The sequence below is a fragment of the Quercus lobata genome, chromosome 3 (assembly GCF_001633185.2).
Source record: "Quercus lobata isolate SW786 chromosome 3, ValleyOak3.0 Primary Assembly, whole genome shotgun sequence".
Lineage (NCBI taxonomy): Eukaryota > Viridiplantae > Streptophyta > Magnoliopsida > Fagales > Fagaceae > Quercus > Quercus lobata.
In genome coordinates this window covers 7,819,604-7,839,792 of record NC_044906.1, presented here as the reverse complement: position 1 = coordinate 7,839,792, position 20,189 = coordinate 7,819,604, and the positions used below count along the sequence as shown (strand labels likewise).

General features: G+C 34.5%; 1 pseudogene; it reads left to right on the top strand.

Moving 5' to 3' along the window:
* The first annotated feature begins 10,697 nt into the window (after positions 1-10,697).
* On the top strand, positions 10,698-16,320 carry LOC115981621 (annotated as a pseudogene).
* Positions 16,321-20,189: the final 3,869 nt, after the last annotated feature.

Genomic DNA, 20,189 nt, shown 5'->3' with positions numbered 1-20,189 from the left:
CAACGAGCTGTGTACAGGAGCATAGTAAAAAAACAAGTGTCAAATTTTATAAATTTGAGGTTTTCAGTCCCAATCACCTCTCTAACTCAATATAAATGCATTGCAATGACAAAAATTAAGTCTAAAACAAAAGTATAATCTCAAAATCTTGAAATTGACTATAGATCCTCAACAAACTAAACAAAATCAGCTACATCCTACATGCATATGTTTACATATTAGTAAAGCAAAGGGTTACTGTAACTCTGTAAGTCTATAACACATAGCAAAGTGGGTTGATTAGCAAAGGGTATGTTATTACTGAGAGCAACTTAAAATAATATGCCCATAATACGAAGTGCATTCCCAGCGGCCAGTGCTATACTAACACCAACTAATTACATCGATCATATGAGTTTTGGGTTGGGATAGGCTTACACAATTACTTACACCTATAAGATATTTATCTGCTTCAATTTGGTTAATGGGCCATTTAAGAAAGTTTTGATACTTTTTTTTTTTTTTTTTTTTTTGAGAAACAGACCAAAACCGGTCAAGCTACTTTATTTTCGGTAAATCAAAAATGAAATGTTTTAGTAAATTTGGAGGAACAGACTCCTTCCAGATAGAAACAGGAAAAGACAATCTCGCCCTTTGAGCTAAGGCATGAGCCAAGCCATTACCTTGCCTACGAGTATGAATGAAAGAAAAAGACTGTAATGAACTAGCTAGAGAAAAAATATCCCTGACCAAATGACCCACTACAGGATGATGAAAACACTGGTTAGTAATTGCCAGTATAGAAGATTCAGAGTCCCCTTCAAAAATAGAGCTGTCCAAACCAAGCTCATGCAGAAAGGAGACTGCTCTTCGCGCCGCAATTGTTTCCAGAGCAAGAATAGACGATGGCAAAGGAATGATCTCAGATAGTGCCGCCAGTAATTCTCCCGAGGAATTTCGAACAACGACACCAACGCCTGCTGCGTCCAATTCTTCAAAAATAGCACCGTCAAAATTTGTCTTCACTGAACTCAGGTCCGGTGGCTTCCAGATGCTCAGTTTTGGAGGTTGCTTGACGACAGGCTTGCGACGAGGTTGCTGGAATTCCTGGAGGAATTGTTGTGCCAGGTCCGCCAGCTTATCCAGTGGCGTGACTGCTTCTCCCACTCTGCGTTTGTTTCGTTCATTCCATAGAAACCAGCAATGCGTGATGAATGACTCAGCTCCGCGTGGATTCTGCAATGCACACCTAAAAAGATCAACAAACGTTAGAAAAGGAGGAGACACAGCTTTCAGCTCCTCAAAGCTAGTGCCCCACACTGGACCAAGTGACCCGCAACTCCACAGAGCATGAATGACAGATTCAGGCTCGCTTTTACACCTGGGGCATGTAGAAGAAGAGACAATCTTTCTCTTCAGCAGATTGTCCAACGTAGGAAGGGAATTTGTGCAAGCTCTCCATGCAAAAGTTTTAAGCTTATTTGGAACCTTCATTTTCCATAAACCCGACCAAAATTTTTTGTTTTCCCCAGAATCTGATGAAGAAGCTAGCTCACTAATTTCCAGTTCATGAAGAAGCTTATATCCCGATTTTACAGAGTATTTCCCATCCCTTGTTTTCGGCCAGATTAAAATATCCTCCTGAGGGGTGAAACACACCGGGATGGATTTTATCTTCTGAGCTTCAAAAGGCAGAAAATTTTTGTCAATCAACTCCCCATTCCACCATCCCGAGTCAACATCCAAAAGGTCAGCAACTACTGCATCTACCGGAATCTCTGAAAAAGGGGAAGTGATCCTGCCCGAGCCTCCCCCTGGCAGCCAACAATCAGAATAAACTCGGGTTTTTAAACCATTTCCGATTCTCCACCTAGCCCCAGCAGCCACTAGCTTCCTAGCACCAAGAATACTACGCCACGCATAGGAACCGGATTTTAATTGGGCTGAAAAAATGTCACCCGAAGGGAAAAATTTAGCCTTAAAAACCTGATAGAAAAGGGATTCCTTATCATGAATCAAGCGCCAAACTTGCTTAGCAAGCATGGCTTCATTGAATTTACTCAAATCCTTGAAATTCAACCCACCTTCTTCCTTAGGTAGGCATAGAGTTTTCCACTTCTTCCAATGGATTTTCCGTCTTTCTCCTTGTTGCCCCCAAAAGAAGTTTTTTATCATAACCTCAATATCATGACAGAGGCTTAGTGGTAACTTAAAGCAACCCATAGCAAAGGTTGGGATGGCTTGGACAACGGCTTTCAAAAGGACCTCTCTCCCGGCTTGAGACAAAAGTTTCTCCTTCCACCCTTGAAGTTTACCCCAAATCCTTTCCTTAATATACACTAGGCTCTCCTTTTTTTTCCTCCCCACAACAGCTGGAAGTCCTAAATACTTCTCATACTCCTTTATTTCCGGAACACCCAAAAACTCTTTCAAAACATCTTTGGTTTCATTCGAGACTGATTTCCTAAAGAACAAGTTGGTCTTTTGGCTATTAATCTTTTGTCCAGAAGCCTTCTCATACAAAGCTAGGGCATTTTGGACCGCTTGCACATCACCTAACTTAGCTCGACAAAAAATCAAGCTATCATCTGCGAAGAAAAGATGAGAGATTTGTGGCCCATACTTGCATAAAGAAAATCCCCGGATCTCACCACCATTAACAGCTTTTTTAAGTAAACCATTAAGTCCCTCAGAACAGAGCAAAAATAAATAGGGGGCTAAGGGGTCACCTTGTCTAATCCCCCTAGTTGGCTGGATATTCCCACGGGGCTCGTCATTTACCAAAATAGAATAGGAAACCGTTTTCACTGTGGCCATCACCATACCCACCCATTTCTCATGAAAGCCCATTTTCAACATAATGCTCTCTAGAAAGGTCCATTCCACCCTATCATACGCTTTGCTCATATCCAACTTCATAGCCATATAACCACCTCTACCATACTTCTTCGTCTTCATATGATGGAGAATTTCAAAAGCAACAAGGATATTATCCGAAATAGCTTTATCCGATTGGAAAGCACTTTGAGTTTCAGATACAACAATAGGTAGCAAACTTTTCAACCGGTTTGCTAATACTTTGGATATTAATTTATAAAGGATGTTACAGAGAGAAATAGGTCTAAATTCCGTAACTAGTTCCGGACACTTTGATTTAGGCACAAGAGTAATGTAAGTATGATTTAAGCTAGCAGGGATAGTACCTGAATTTAAGCAAGATAGCACAGCACAGGATACATCATCACCAATGGAACTCCAATAATGTTGATAAAAAATGGGTGGCATGCCATCAGGGCCCGGGGCCTTCAAAGGAGCCATTTGTTTAAGAGCCACATCAACTTCTTGCCTGGTGAAGACCCTCAACAAATCTGAATTCATCTGCTCACTGACAACCCGGGATACTGATTCAAGAACTTCACCAATATGACTCGGGTTAGAGGAAGTAAAAAGCCCCTTGAAATAGTCAATGAAGAGACCTGCCACTTTCTCATCACCATCGCACCAAACTCCATTTGAGTCCCTGAGCCGTTTAATAAAATTACGCCTATAACGTTGGGAGGTCTTACCATGAAAATACCTTGTGTTTTGATCACCATCCTTCAGCCAATGCAATTTAGCCCGTTGTTGCCAGAGTTTTTCTTCACTGGAAAGAAGGTCTCTCAATTCCGCTTTAAGCATAAGAAACCGGTCAATATTACCTCCTCTGACAGCCTCCTCTTCAGCCTTCTTCACTGAATTTTTCTTTTCAATAATGGCTTGAGTGATATTCCCAAAGGACGTCTTACTCCACTGACGTAACTTTGACTGACATTGAATCATATTTCCTTCTACCACTTCCATCGGAAAAGGGGAGAAGATGGCTGGGGACCAAGCGGACTCAACAGTAGAGTGACACATCTCATCCTTTAACCAAACCTGCTCAAATCTCCAAGGTCTTCGAGAACGAGCTTGAATGCCATTGGGGTGAATAATGATTGGTCTATGGTCAGAGAAAATAGATTCTAAGTGCTGAACTGATGAGCCCGGGAAGAGAGTAAGCCATTCTGGATTTGCAACAGCCCTGTCCAAGCGCTCCCATACAGAGATACCCCCAGCCAAACGCTTAAACCACGTGAATTTCGACCCCTCGTAACCCAAATCCGCAAAACTGCATTCATCTAAAGTGTCACGAAACTCCTTCATCTGATTCTCTGGCCTAGCACGACCACCCAACTTCTCATGAGACTTAGCAATCTCATTAAAATCTCCCGCGCACAGCCAAGGCAAAGAAAAACAGAGGTTGAGATTTTTCAGTTTAGTCCAAGATTCATGATGTCTCTGAGTTTCCGGATAACCATAAAATCCCGTAAAGCGCCAAGAATCTGTCTTACCAGCATTGATCACAGCGTCTATGTGGTTAAGAGAAGAAGAAGTAACAGATAAATCAAAATCAGCTTTCCACAAGAGAACCAAACCGCCACCCTGGTTGATTTTAGAGACAACGTGTTTCTGCTCAAGATCAAAATTTCGTAAAGGGAACTTTAGCCTCGCTTCATCCAGCCATGTCTCGGCAATGAACACAGCTGCAGGATCTTGTGCCCGGACCAAATCACCGAGCTCCCGAATTGTCTGTGGGTTCCCAAGCCCACGACAATTCCAGACTAGAAAACTCATTGCTTCTGGCAGGGTTGCTGAGCAACCTCTGCCAATATATCACAGTGAACCTCTTCCTGATGAGAAACCAATCGGCGCTTGCATGGTAATTCATTAGGAACATCCAGGGAGTTAAAGGAGCGTTTTTGTGGGGAAGGCTTATCCCAGTTTGAGTCCACCCGTGGGTTAGCTTGAGTTTGCCTTTTCCAAGTCCCTTTTTTAAGTGCTGGAACCTCAGACGAAATCGAAATAGGGACATCTGTCAAGGACGTGCTCATCAAAACAGGAGGCACGTGGGAAATAAGTGAGTCACGTGATTGGGATGTGGGAGGCTTAGTAGCACACTCCTTGAGTTTAGGAAGATCAGAAGAGAGTGGACAAGTAGTAACTGCAGGATTAGAAATCCCTCCTAACTCGGGATTTGAGGAATCAAATTTTGATAATTCCTTGTCTATATCGTGGAGGACAGCCGAGAATAAATCATTGCCTTTACTGGGGTCCGGAAAACTAGGAGAATCCAAGTTTAATTGCACAGTTGACTCAGATATTTTTGGACTGGAATGCGTAAATTCCTCCCCCGTTACTTTCTCCTTTCCTCTACGTGAATTTGAATTTGAAAGAGATTCGGCATTTATTTCACCCCCAGATTTTCCGGTTTCCAAAATGGGCTGAGATACCACCGCCGGCGTTTCCTCCATTACCACCTCCGCTGGACTAGCAACAGGGACAACAGGGGATTGATGAGCTCGCTTAATCCGATCTTCATAGTACCCAGGCACGAAGATAACATCTTTACCAGCTGTTGTATACGGAGCTACCCTCAAACTAGAGTTGAATTGTTGATTTTCAACTTTAAGAGTACCCTTACTTTGGATCCAAAGCTCACAGTTTTTGTCGTCATGAGTTAGTCGCCCGTACCAGTAACAAAAATTTGGTAGCCTCTCGTACTTGAAAGCCACCTAGGATTTACCACCATCCACGAGAGTAATCACCCGACCACGACAGAGAGGAAGATTTATATCAATAGTAACACGGTCCCTCATAAAATGACCACCCTCATCATCCACGGCACCTGTAGATTTACTGACCTCTCCAACTGTTTCGCATAGGCACTCAGCCATTTCCTTAGTCATAAAACGGAGAGGAATATCATGAACCTGCACCCAAAATGTAGCCCTATTAAATAAAAGTTCCCTAGCCGGAGTGTCAGAATCATACCTCTGGATAACAACGAGATATTTATCAAAACTCCATGGTTGATGGAGAATGATACGGTCCACGTCTGGGAGATTATCAAAGACAAAGAGGACTTTATGATCCCCAAGATGTCTGATCGTAAAACCATTTGTAGACCTCCAAAGTTGCTTAAAGGTTTTAGCCACGACATTCATGATAAGAAAGCGAGGGGTTAAAAATTTAGCAGCCAACAGATATTCCCCCGTGCGATGGTCAGATTGGAGGACGTAACCCTTTTGCTCTCTATCCGACAAAGAAAGTCTATTCCATGTGTTTGCTAAGTCCTCCATTAGAGTAATGGGAGAGACGGATAGAAGAGAAGAAAGGAGAAAAGAAGACTGTTTCTTAAGACCCCAAAAGAAAAGGAAAAACCACTAGCTCAAGGGACACAGGGGTGTCACAAGAGGGAGAGACAGAGAAAAGAAACAGAGACAGAACAAGACAAAAACTGAAACAAACTCTCCTTACGAAAGTAAGGGACAAAACAACTTCTACTGCACTAAGAGAAACAGGGAGAAACCCGCTTTCCTTAGCAACAGAGAGACCCCCTGACAAACAGGGAGAAAAGATACTTCTTTTTAAGAAATATAAAAAGATGTAAAAAAAAAAAAAATCAATTAATTTTTCTTTTTCTATGAAAAGTTTCTAAAAATAATTTTTAAACTAATACTTTTAGGACATTTGCTAACTTTTCCGTTCATTAATTACTTTACCAAAAAATAAAAATTATTAATCCTTGTAATATAAATAACTACATTGCACTTCATATATTGCAACTCATTTAAAGAACTTTTTAGTAGCAGCAGTGGTTTAAATTCTTCAATCCTTTTTCTCAACCAAAAAAAAAAAAAATTCTTCAATCCTTTAAGCCTGTTGATGAGAGATAATCAACAACAAGCACACTGCACACGGGACAGCTGAACAGTTTAACAAGGCAAAGTTTGTTTGATTGGGAAATAAATATCCTTATTTATGACTGCGTCAAGGTGATGGCAGTGCAATGGCTAGATATTATTGACTTTTGAGGTATCAGGAAATGCTTTCCCTCACAATTGGGTTCAAGAAATTATCAAGTTCAAAGTAATTGACCTAAAATGCAAAAAGATTTGAGAAACAGAACAAGATTTCAAGAAAGATTCATCATTAATTAGTTGTCCATGTCCAGCGTTCCACCGGTTTGTAATTTCTTATAATTCAATTACTTTCATAAGGTTTCTTTCACAGTCCATTAACAATGCAACTTTTCTATCTACATAACTTTTGCCACGACATTTTTTTTTTTCTACAACCGAGTGGTGGTTTTAGTTGATAATCACTTTTATATGAACCCACAACTCACAATTAGTCATTTTAGCAAGTCATGAGAAAAGTTGTCTTCAGAGTTATACCAAACAATAGCTTATTTTATCCCCTAAAAAAAGCTTATCTTCAACAGTGATATTAATAATAACTATTATGGGCATTTGGATTAGTTTTTTACTTATTTTCTAATTTGTTGAAAGTTAACAAAAACACATTTATACTTAAAAAATTTGAGGTTTTTTTTTTTAAAAAAAACTACCATAAACATGGGTTACAATTCAACAGATTTGGAAATTTTAGTCCAATGTGAAATGACTATTATTACTAGCAATTATCTCTAAAAGTAATCGACTCATAAAGTTTCTTATTATTGAATTAGAGATTTTTGTATTCAAGCATACACAAAAATAAAGCCCATCAATTTGTATCCCCTTTTCGAAGGAAGCTCATCAATGTTTTAAAATATGATGATAAAAAGTAATCATTATAAAACAAACAATATAAGTTTCAAATCCAATGCTATTGAAATCAACATTGGTCTTTTCAAATGGTAAATAATTGTAACAAATTAACAATTATTTTTTATTTTTTATTTTTTTGGTTGTTGTTGTAAACATAAAACAACACAAAGGAAGATAAGCACCAATGCACTCACTTGTAGGGATCAGACGGACTCAAACCCAAGATCTAAGTTTTATTGGCCAAAGGATTGGCCACTAGACCACCTGCCACATTGGTATTTAACAAATAACAATTATGTTCATATCATATAAAAAACCACGTTCTGTAATAATAACACACATACACAAATGATGCTTGGAACTACGGTCCAAGTATAACTCGCCAGTAAGATATTAATTTTTTTTAATTAATTTTTATTAAATGGTCAATGAATGTTTGCCTTAAAAGTTTTTTTTTTTTTTTTTTTATGAGAAATTTTTAACTTATGGTATTCGCTCCTAACAATAATTCTCTATTATCAAGCCAAGACACCAATCAATTTTTGTTTTAGGTGGAGATTGAACTCTAGATTTCTTATTCAATTATCAGAGACTTTACAAGTTGAGTTAATTAGTATCCACATCTTCAAGTTATTTGTGTATTAATGGAGTCATCTATATTGTCTATTCGAAATTTTGACTAAGGTTAAAGATCAAAATGGAATAATAAAAAAAAAAAAATCATTTGTAAATTCATATAAATTACCTTTTCCACCCTTATGTTAGTCTTGTCAACTAAACAAATGAAAATTAGAGTTTTTTATCATTCCATTTTCCACAATATCATCTAAAAGGCTCTTAAATCTTGATGGCTTCAAGATCAGCATCCTTAATCTTAATGGCGTAAAGGCCAAAACTTCAAATTTTGGTTGTCTTATTGGTCTGAAGGCCTAAATCAGTACCCAAAAAAAAAAAAAATGGAAAAATTTATGTTTATGATCTTTTTTTCAAATCACATTCTACATCGTTTTCTGTATTAGGTACATAATAATGTGAAAATAATTACTAAATTGATTTAAAAAAAAATTAATGTGAAAAGATTAAAGAATCGGTTCAACCCCAATCCAATCAAAGAACCTAGAAGATAGAACCTCTCATTTTTAAGATGGTTACAAGTTACAACAAGAATGAGTGGAGATTTGAACTTTTGTTGGACACACTAGGAAGTTTTAGTTGAGCTACAAAACTATTGATTTTAGTTTGTTTTTCATCCCTATTTTTATCTCTAAAGTCTAAACTATTGAAAAAAAAAAAAAAAAAACTCTTTACAAAATTTAGAAATGAAAAAAGAACTTTTTAAAGTTTAGGGATGAAAACAAACTTTTGATAAAGTTTAAGGACCAACATAATATTTTACTCCTGCAACATTGTTAACCTCTAGTATTGACATACCAATTTTCAAAAATTTTCAAACAAAGAATTTTAGCCCCTTGCCCTAGGTTTAAATCCTAGTTTTGTCAGTGGTTTGAGTTGAGAGTACTATCAATTATTTGAGAAATATCAATTGTAATTATATGATAAGTTTTTATTATTATGATAATCTCATCAAGAGAATGATAGAAATTTGTTTTAGAAATTTTTTAAATTTAGGGAGAACACTACAATAAAATTTAGATAATAAATTATACATTATATCATATCTCAAAATAATTATATATTCTCCTGTTTTATGTAGATTTAGGACTATTACCAATAAAAATGGAGAAGCTTGGAATTATCCATTAGCAAATTAACCACAAATTGCACTATATTTGCTGCAATAGCTCCATGAAAAGAAATTTAGAGTCGCGGTAGCGTAAAAATGTTACACGTTAGTAAAGCTAAAAAGTTCTCAACACTTTAGTATTTAATACGTTGTTGTTACAACAATAGAAGATCAGTCTAATAATTAAATGGAAAAATTTTTTTTTTTTTTGATAACATGGAAAAAAATATATAATAATGCTTAAACAAAAAATTATGTATGAATATGATTTTCCTCCATACCTTTCAAAAAGTTATAAGGCTCTAAGCTTTGTTACAGTTTCAGTGATAGCAATCTAGTAAAAGCTAAACTAGTGGCCCTGATGTAGCTAATTAATTATTTGTTGTCCCAAAAACGTAACACCTCCGAAAAGATAGAGGCAACAATTAGAGTGAGTGAAACATTTGAGACTTATTGAGGCGATTCTTTTTGACTTTACAGATTCATATTTTTCGCGTTTTCTTGACTTGTTTTGTGACGGGTTTGCGATTACCGTTTCTGTACACCGCTTTTCAGGCTATTGTTGACTTAAAAAGTCGCTAATGTAAAAAGAGATTGCGGTTTTTTTTGTTTTTGTTAGTGTGTGTCTTTAGAATATTAATTTATTTTAGAAAAATTTTAATACCACATTCACAAGAAGTATAAAAAGTTGTCAAAAATATACATTATGTTTTTTTTTTTTTAATAAAAAGTTTTTAAAAATATTTCGTAAACTAATTTTTTTTTTTTTTTTGAAAATATATACATGTTTAAGTTGGTCCTTACAAGTAAGACCGTAAGAGAATCCAAAAAGTCTCTAACCTTAAAACCCTCAAAAACCTTATTCTCTATACCAATAAAATCATATATAGCTACTACAATCTAAGCTAATTCCCAAACGTTAGAAGATTATCTTAGTCACTCAAAGAAATTATGTACAAGAACATAGTAAAGAACAAGTGTCAAAGTACAAGAACAAAGTGTCAAAGTACTCCCTAGAAGAGAATACAAAATTGATTTAAGATAAATTCATAAAACTAAAAATAAAAAATGGCACCAAAGTCTTTGCATAGGAAAATTAAGAGGAACGTACCCTCACATGCACAAATGAAGCTTTTTTTGTGAAATGCCACTTTTTTTTTTCCAATCTTCTCTCTCTATAAATACCACAAAATCTTCTCATTACATTTCTCACATCCAACAAAATTATTATTTTTCCCTAAAAACAAAACTTTCTTTATCATATTCTTTTCTTATGCTTGAACCAGTTATTAGAGATGCTTCGAAACATCATCAACAGATTCAAAGCATTAATAGATAAAGATGAAAATGGAAGAAGAAGATTGAAGGGACAGTGGTGTTGATGAAAAAGAATGTTTTGGACTTCAATGATTTCAATGCCTCTGTTCTTGATGGTTTCCATGAGTTGTTAGGCCAAAAGGTTTCTTTTCAGCTCATAAGTGCTGTTAATGGTGACCCTGGTTAGTTCTTTCTTTTTTCCTCCATTGTTCATAACAAGTTCTACTTTTGGTTCTTTCTTTCTTTTCTTTATGATATTTTTTTTCTTGTTGAATTGTCTTAAGCTATTGGTTTTCTAATGGTGATCGTGTTATTAAAAGAAACAGTGTAAACAAACCAAAACTATCTTCTTCTTCTTCTTCTTCTTCTTTTTATTTTTATTTTTTTATTATAATTTATCATCATTATCAATTTATCATCTTCTTCTTTTTTCTTTAATTCATTTTTTAGAACGAAAATGGAAATCATATATATATATATATATATATATATTTACATTCTTGAATGGAACGAAAAATGTGCTGAAGACTTGTTAAATAGGCCACGTTTGTGATTGTCACTTGCACTATACTCTTACTGTACTCAATATCTAGTCCAAAACGACCAATTCTTCTAGTCAGGGCTGTTTTTTAGGCAAAATATTATCTTACATTCATTTAAGTCGATTATTTTAAATAAATATCCACAATTTATGTACCAGTGTACACATTTTAAAAAGGGAAAAAGATAATGTCCATATATTTTTATTTTTTGATAATTCGATAGTAATAATGGAGATAAAAATTTGATTTGAACTATCAGAAAAACACTTGGAGGTGATAACCAATTAAGTTACAAAACTCCAAATAATAATGTCAACATCTTTTGGTGCCAACCAATTATGTTATAAATTTCTCGAGAATAATGTACACTTTTTTTCTTGAAAAATCATGTCCACATTTAGAATATAAAAGTTGATGTGAAAGAATAAAAAGTCACTTTTTCTTCTATTGCCTTTGTGCTTACTAAAAGTGTAGAATTAGTTTTAAGCCAATGTATCTTAATTATTGTATTTGTTAGAAAGTGTTTATATTGTATATTACTAAACCTGCACTCAGTATCTTCAACCAAAAAAAAAAAAAGCTGCACCCAACAACACTTGAAAAATGTAAAAATGAATAATATTCTTTTTAATGGATCCCTATTCATTATTTAGAGAAACTTAAAGTAGTTGAGTCAAGACCTTCTAATTCAATTGGTTGGCATCTTCCGGTTTTCCAACTACCCCAACTAACGAATTATTAAAAAAAATAACCATTATTCAGATCAAATTAAGTAAAATATTTAGTGACTTAATGCAATTTTCAAAACCATATTTATGATTTTTAATCATCAACTGCTTGGTCATGGCAAATTGTTGCATAAGCTGGTTGTTAAGACTTTAAGACAGTAAGGCTCACTCACAAAGTGGCTTGAACATATAGAAACGCTACATTATCTTCTAAAAAAAAGCGCTACGCTAATTCTATAGTGTAATTAGACATTGCAGGTTTGGACCAAATTGGAACACACTAAACATACAAAGGACTCATAAACAAGATTTTGGATGTTCATGACCAATCTTATGTAGCTCTGCATTATTTCTTTGATGGGTCCATACCAGCTTTTGCTAGTGACAAATTTAATGAAATTTCTCTAATTGATGATTTAGTTATTGGCTTCTGGGTCATTATAAGACCAATTATTGTGTTTGATATGTTTTTGTAGCAAATGGGTTGCAAGGGAAACTTGGAAGGCCAGCATATTTGGAAAATTGGATAACCACAATCACCTCCTTAACATCAAGAGAGTCTTAATTCAAGGTTACCTTTGACTGGGACAATGAAATAGGAGTTCCAGGAGCATTTTTAATAAAAAAAACAACCATCACAGTGAGTTCTATCTTAAAAGTCTTACGCTTGAAGATGTACCAGGTCAAGGCAGAGTCCATTTTATTTGCAATTCATGGGTTTATCCTGCAGACAAATACGGAAAGGACTGTGTTTTCTTCTCCAACAAGGTAATAAATTATATGAGGATTTATGCATTGATCATGCTGTTCCAAAGTTTCCAAATATTGTACTTAAAACCACAAGAAAAGAAATAGTGACAAATACAAGTATAGCACAAACTATAGTTGTTTGAAGTGAAACCTCCCACAAGTTTATTGAAACACACCCTTGTTTAGTTGTTGTAACTTATGCAAGCAAGATGCAAGCACAATTTCAGCTAAATCACATGTAGCTGCCAACTGAAATATGATATGAACTTGCATCCAAAAGTTGATGTACATATAGGGTCATCGAGAAGACCAGCTACAAGTTGTTCTTCCTAATAGTTTAAATTTACCCCAGAAAACTTAATGCTGTGACTGATGGTAAGTTTATGACAGCTCTAACTTGGCATAAGCTAGGTGTTCTGACTGTGAACTACATCATATAGTAACAAGTTGAAGCAATTACATTTTTGCAGACATATCTTCCAAGTGAAACACCAGTGCCACTGCTAAAGCTCCGAGAAAAAGAACTAGTGGACTTGAGAGGAGATGAAACAGGAGAGCTTCAGGAATGGGACAGGGTGTATGACTATGCTTACTACAATGACTTGGGGGATCCAGATAAAAATTCCAAATATGCCCATCCAGTTCTCGGAGGTTCTAGTGAGTACCCTTACCCTCGTAGGGGAAGAACTGGGCGACCACCAACGAAGACAGGTTAGACATTTCAATTTAATTTTCAGTCACTTGTTTAGAATTTTTGTAGTTACTAGCAATGGCAGTTAATATGACAAATAATTCTGTCATAGTATCATGAATAATTTTGACAATTAGATTCATTAATGTATTCTTAGTAATGAAATCAGAATGTGTTTTTCACTGAAAAGTTGGAGTGATTTCATTGTCTGTTGCTATAATCATCATTAAGATTTCTTTGTTATAATTGTAACAGATCCTAACAGTGAGAGCAGGATGAAGCTTCTTATGAGCTTAAACATTTATGTTCCAAGAGACGAACGATTTGGTCACTTGAAGCTGTCAGACTTCCTTGCTTATGCACTGAAATCGATAAGCCAGTTCCTGAAACCTGAGCTAGAATCTCTATTTGACAGCACTCCAAATGAGTTTGACAGTTTGCATGATGTACTTAAACTCTATGAAGGAGGAATTAAGTTGCTTGAAGGTGCAGTTAAAAATATTAGAGACAACATCCCCGCGGAGATGCTCAAGGAAGTTTTCCCCACAGATGGTGAAGGACTCCTCAAATACCCAATGCCCCAAGTGATTAAAGGTATCATATCTTTTTCCATGGCACAGCCATTTTTGGTGACAGATTCAAAAGCTTGCAGATTTATGATTCTTGAAGTGCTTTTTCTTTGAATTGAATTGCTTTGTTTCCTTGACTTGGAGCAGAAAATAGGTCTGCATGGAGGACTGATGAAGAATTTGCAAGAGAGATGCTGGCTGGAGTAAACCCTGTCAACATTGGTCGCCTCAAAGTTAAGCTTCCATTTGTTTTAGATTCTTTATTCTGGGTGCCAAATTTATATTTCTTTTCCTCCATCATCTCAACTTTCAAATGGAGGATCAATGTGTTTCAGTTTTAATAATGATGCTTCTAAATTATTGCAGGAATTCCCACCCACAATCAAGCTAGATCCTGAAGTGTATGGAGATCAAAACAGTACAATTGCCAAAGAACACACAGAAAATAACATAGATGGACTCACCATTGAGGAGGTAATGTTCCTTGGTTCATTTATTCCACACAATACTTTGGGTATAGTAGTTTGCAGTTGTTTTGTAAATACAGTTAGCTAATTTACTCTTATAAACATTAACTAATAATGATTAACATGAATTTGGTTATAGGCAATCAAGAAGAACAAGTTATTCATATTGGATCACCACGATGATTTCATGCCTTACTTGAGGCGGATAAATTCAACTTCCACAAAGACATATGCCTGCAGGACACTCCTTTTCCTGAAAAATGATGGTGCTTTGAAGCCATTGGCGATTGAATTAAGCTTGCCCCATCCTGAAGGAGACCAATTTGGTGCCATTAGCAAAGTATACACACCAGCTGAACAAGGAATTGAAGGTCTATTTGGCAACTGGCAAAAGCTTATGTTGCTGTTAATGACTCAGGCTACCATCAGCTAATTAGCCATTGGTATACCTCTGTCAACGAAAGCCTAGGAAATGATACTTGTCTATATTTTAAAATGAGTTTTTAAATGCCTTTTGTATTGGTCATAGGTTAAATACCCACGCAGTGATTGAGCCATTTGTGATAGCAACAAACAGGCAGCTGAGTGTGCTTCATCCAATTTACAAGCTTTTACAACCTCATTTCCATGACACCATGAATATAAATGCATTCGCTCAGCAGATCCTCATTAATGGTGGTGGGCTTCTGGAGTTGACAGTTTTTCCAGCAAAGTATTCAATGGAGATGTCATCGGTAGTTTATAAGGACTGGGATTTCCCTGAGCAAGCACTTCCTGCAAACCTCATCAAGAGGTAAATCTTACACTGCAAAACATAATGACATATTCATGGTGTATGAGATATCTGGCATTATAAGTAACTTAAATTAGAAATGCAGTGTGAATATTTCCTACATGGAAACCAGAATTAGCACTAAATGTAGTTCAAAATGGCTAAATAATACAATCCACAAATGCATAATGTTTAAAGAAAGGTTGAGGCAAAATTTAAGACTTCAATTTTAGGTTATCTTATTGGTGTAGAGGCCTAACCTTCAAATTTTAGATGTCTAATTTTTTTAAAGGCCTAAACTAGTACATATAAACTGAAAACATTTATTGTTATGATCTTTTTTCAAATGACATGCTACATCTTTTGCTGGATTCAGAGGAATGGCAGTTAAGGATTCAAATTCGCCACATGGTCTCCGCTTAGTGATTGAGGACTATCCATATGCTGTTGATGGTCTTGAAATCTGGTCAGCAATTAAATCATGGGTTGAAGACTATTGTTCCTTCTACTATGAGACTGATAGCATAGTTCAGAAAGATGCTTTACTCCAATCCTGGTGGAAGGAACTCAGAGAGAAGGGTCATGGTGACAAGAAAGATGAGCCCTGGTGGCCTAAAATGCAGACGCGTGAAGAGCTTGTTGAAACATGCACAATCATTATATGGATTGCTTCTGTTCTCCATGCAGCAGTTAACTTTGGACAGTACCCTTATGCAGGATACCTCCCAAACTGGCCAACAATAAGCCGGAGATTCATGCCTGAAGTAGGCACTCCTGAATATAAAGAACTCAAATTAGACCTTGATAAGGTTTACTTGAAAACAATCACTGCCCAGCGCCCCACACTTATTGGTATTTCCCGTATAGAAATCTTGTCAAGGCATTCTACAGATGAAGTCTATCTTGGGCAGAGAGATACTCCTGAATGGACCTTTGACACAAAGCCATTAGAAGCCTTTTAGAGATTTGGAAAGAAGCTTGCTGAAATTGAGGATAGAATTATGACAATGAACAATGATAAGAAATGGAAAAACCGAGTTGGACCTGTGAAGGTGCCATTTACTTTGCTCTATCCCACTAGTGAAGGTGGACTAACTGGCATGGGAATTCCTAATAGTGTCTCAATCTAGAGCTTCTCTACCACTGCTTGGGTTGTTATTAGAGTTCCACAACTGTGTTTTTTCTGTCATCTTTCTTGACTACTTATGCTATGCATAACTCATTTCCTCTTCAATAAAGATGTGTAGCTATAAATTCTTATGCTTTTTCAAGCACCCTTGTCAAACAATTGGTACGAGATTTAAAAGGCATCATTTGTTGGAAAATGCTAATAGTACAATGGGAAACAATAACTGGTAATTGCACTTCACTGTTTACAATAACTGTATGCTTAATCCATTTTCACAAATGCTTTTGCTATGTACACTAATTTTTCATGTTTAACAATCAACTTTAAATGGATGAAGCAAAAATTTCAGTTGTATTTCCTTAGAGACACTTGCATGATTGTGCATGCAAATTCGTGTGTGACAAATTAGTCCTATTTCTTATGGGGTTAACTTGTCATGTTCAACAATCAAACTAATATGGATGAATCAAAAATTAAAAATTTGTATTCGCTACAAACACAATTCAAGATTGTGAATATGTGTGGATGTGTGTTTCACATTTAACAACCTTTATTGTGGAGTGTGCAACCTTGCCCTATGGTCAATAAGGCAGAAGTTAAAAGCCAGTTGTGGAAAGATAGGTTTTAGGAATTTCTTTTGTCAGTTTGGATATGTATATATATATATATATATATATAATTTTTTTTTTTTTTTTGAGAAGAAGTTTGGATGACATTTAAAGATTAAAAATCACAAAATATTACATTCAATAAGGCCATTGCATATTCCCAAATCAGACAATTGCCAAATCTATATATTATTAAAAGCTGAAGCGTAGCGTTTAATGCTGCTACCACATTATTTTTTTTTTCTTTTTTAAAATATAATTTGTCCTACATTTTTAAAATAGTTTTTACAATTTTTAGTCTTATAAATGCAGCCCACTACTTATTTATTTACTTCCACTATCACCCTATAATAAATCCAGCCCACTATTTATATATTTACTTCTACTATCACCCTATTTACACTTCTTCAACCTTTCTCTTTCCCTTACCATTTCATCTCCCCACTACTTCTTCAATCTTTTTCCCTCCCTCACCTTTTCATCTCCCCACTACCCTCTACATTAATATCATTCTCCCTCTTTCCCTTCATCTTTCTTTATTTTTATCTCTTCTTATTCACACCCTCTTACTATAAATTTGTCACTATCTCTTCTATTCTATGCATAGTTTTCCCTTACAAAAAAAAAAAGGTTCCCTCTCTCTCTCTCTCTTAATTTTTTGGTGGATTTTTTTATTTTTCTTGCATCTCTACTTTAGGTTGATAATTTTTTATATTCTTTAAAACTCTATTTTGGGTTAATACGATTTAGTTTTGTTTTTTAAATTGTTGTTGTTGTTTTTTTTTTTTTTTTTTTAATTATTATCTTTGATTATTAAATGTTATCCTATTGCGTTCTAAAGAATTAAATATAGCATATAAAAATATAATATTATTCTACTAAATAGCATGATTTGGATAATTTGGTATTTATTCTGTTACATAGTATGATTTTTTATAGTGCTCAATTTAGATATTAAACTGTGAGACTTTACTAATTTTTGTTTATTTTCTAATCCTTTGTAGTGGACAAAGTACTCTTAATAGTTGTATTAGAAGTACTCTATAATGCTATTTATTTAAAGAAAAGTAAAGGTTAGCCAAACGAAAATAACCGGATAGGTGACAAATTTTAACTTTTGCAATTTTATTTTTATTATTATTATTTAATAACAATGCATGTATACAAATTTAATTATTAGATTTTGCTAATAATTGTTTATTTGATAATATGTTTTGGGCGGCCGAAATTATAATTTCTACAAAGAAAATAACCTTAATAGATTATCAAAAACAAAATTTTATCATAATATTGGTTCAATTAATCATTGTTAAGTTTTTTTTTTTTTTTTAGTTTATGTTTTTTTGGTGTTTTGGATTGTTCTTATATTACATTTATGATTGTTCCTATATCTATATATTACTAAACGCTGCACATCAGCTGCCACGCCATTCTTTTTTTTTTTTTTTTAAATATAATTTGTCCTACATTTTTAAAATGGTTTTTACAATTTTCAGCCTTATAAATGCAGCCCACTACTTATTTATTTACTTCCACTATCACCTTATAATAAATCCAGCCCATTATTTATTTATTTACTTTTACTATCACCCTATTTACACTTCTCCAATCTTTTTCTTTCCCTTACCATTTCATCTCCCCACTACTTCTTCAATCTTTTTTCCTCCTTCACTTTTTCATCTCCCCACTACCCTCTATATTAATATCATTCTCCCTCTTTCCCTTCATCTTCCTTTATTTTTGTCTGTTCTTATTCACACCCTTTTACTATAAATTTGTCACTATATTTTCTATTTTATGCATAGTTTTCCCTTACAAAAAAAAAAAGGTTCCCTCTCTCTCTCTCTCTCTCTCTCTCTTAATTTTTTGGTGGATTTTTTTTTTTCTTGCATCTCTATTTTAAGTTGATAATTTTTTATATTCTTTAAAACTCTATTTTGGGTTAATGTGATTTAGTTTTGTTTTTTAAATTGTGATTTAGTTTTGTTTTTTAAATTGTTATTGTTGTTGTTGTTGTTGTTGTTGTTTTTTTTTTTTTTTTTTAAATTTTTTTTGTTTTTTAAATGTTATCCTATTGCGTTCTAAAGAATTAAATATAGCATATAAAAATATAATATTATTCTATTAAATAGCATGATTTGGATTATTTGGTATTTATTCTGTTACATAGTATGATTTTTTATAGTGCTCAATTTAGATGTTAAACTGTGAGACTTTACTAATTTTTGTTTATTTTCTAATCCTTTGTAGTGGACAAAGTACTCTTAATAGTTGTATTAGAAGTACTCTATAATGCCATTTATTTAAAGAAAAGCAAAGGTTAGCCAAACGAAAATAACCGGATAGGTGACAAATTTTAACTTTTGCAATTTTATTTTTATTATTATTATTTTATAACAATGCATGTATAGAAATTTAATTCTTAGATTTTGCTAATAATTGTTTATTTGATAATATGTTTTGGGCAGCCGAAATTATAATTTCTACAAAGAAAATAACCTTAATAGATTATAAAAAAAAAATTTATCATAATATTGGTTCAATTAATCATTGTTAAGTTTTTTTTTTTTTTTAGTTTACGTTTTTTTGGTATTTTGGATTGTTCTTATATTACATTTATGAGTGTTCCTATAATAAATAAAAATATAATTACGAAATACATTACTCATTATTAGATTAGTTTAAATTATAATTTTTTTTAATAAAACCACTATAAAAATAATTACCACGCGCAACACGCGGATTCGCGGCTAGTACACATAAATCTCAGAATTAAAGTTCCGAATAAATTCTTATTGTGGGTTTATAACAATTCCCAATTTCCAATGTGGTAGGCCCATACCTTAAGCTAAAAAAGCCCAATCCATTTCATCTAACCATGAGACCTATGGAGTTATGTGGGAAAATCATATACAATAAATGCCAATCCCAAGCCCAGCCTCACTCATAGTCATGGGAAAAGAAATTTCATTGACTGTATGGTTGTCTTTCTCTTACTCAAGTAAAGTAGGCCTGGGATGAGAACCATACTTGGGCCCATCGGGATAAATTGATCAAGCCCAAATTTGATGAATCACCCATTGACAACAACCCATCCGAACCCTTAAGCAAAAACATTCCCAGCCTAGTAGATCGGTTATTAGACAAATTGAGCCCTTTTGGTAGATAAAGAGATTCTTCAAAACACTTGAGCCCAAAGGTGATCTTTATCAAAGACAAGTCTCCAAATTTTAGCTAAGAGTAAGACAGTAAACCATTTTTT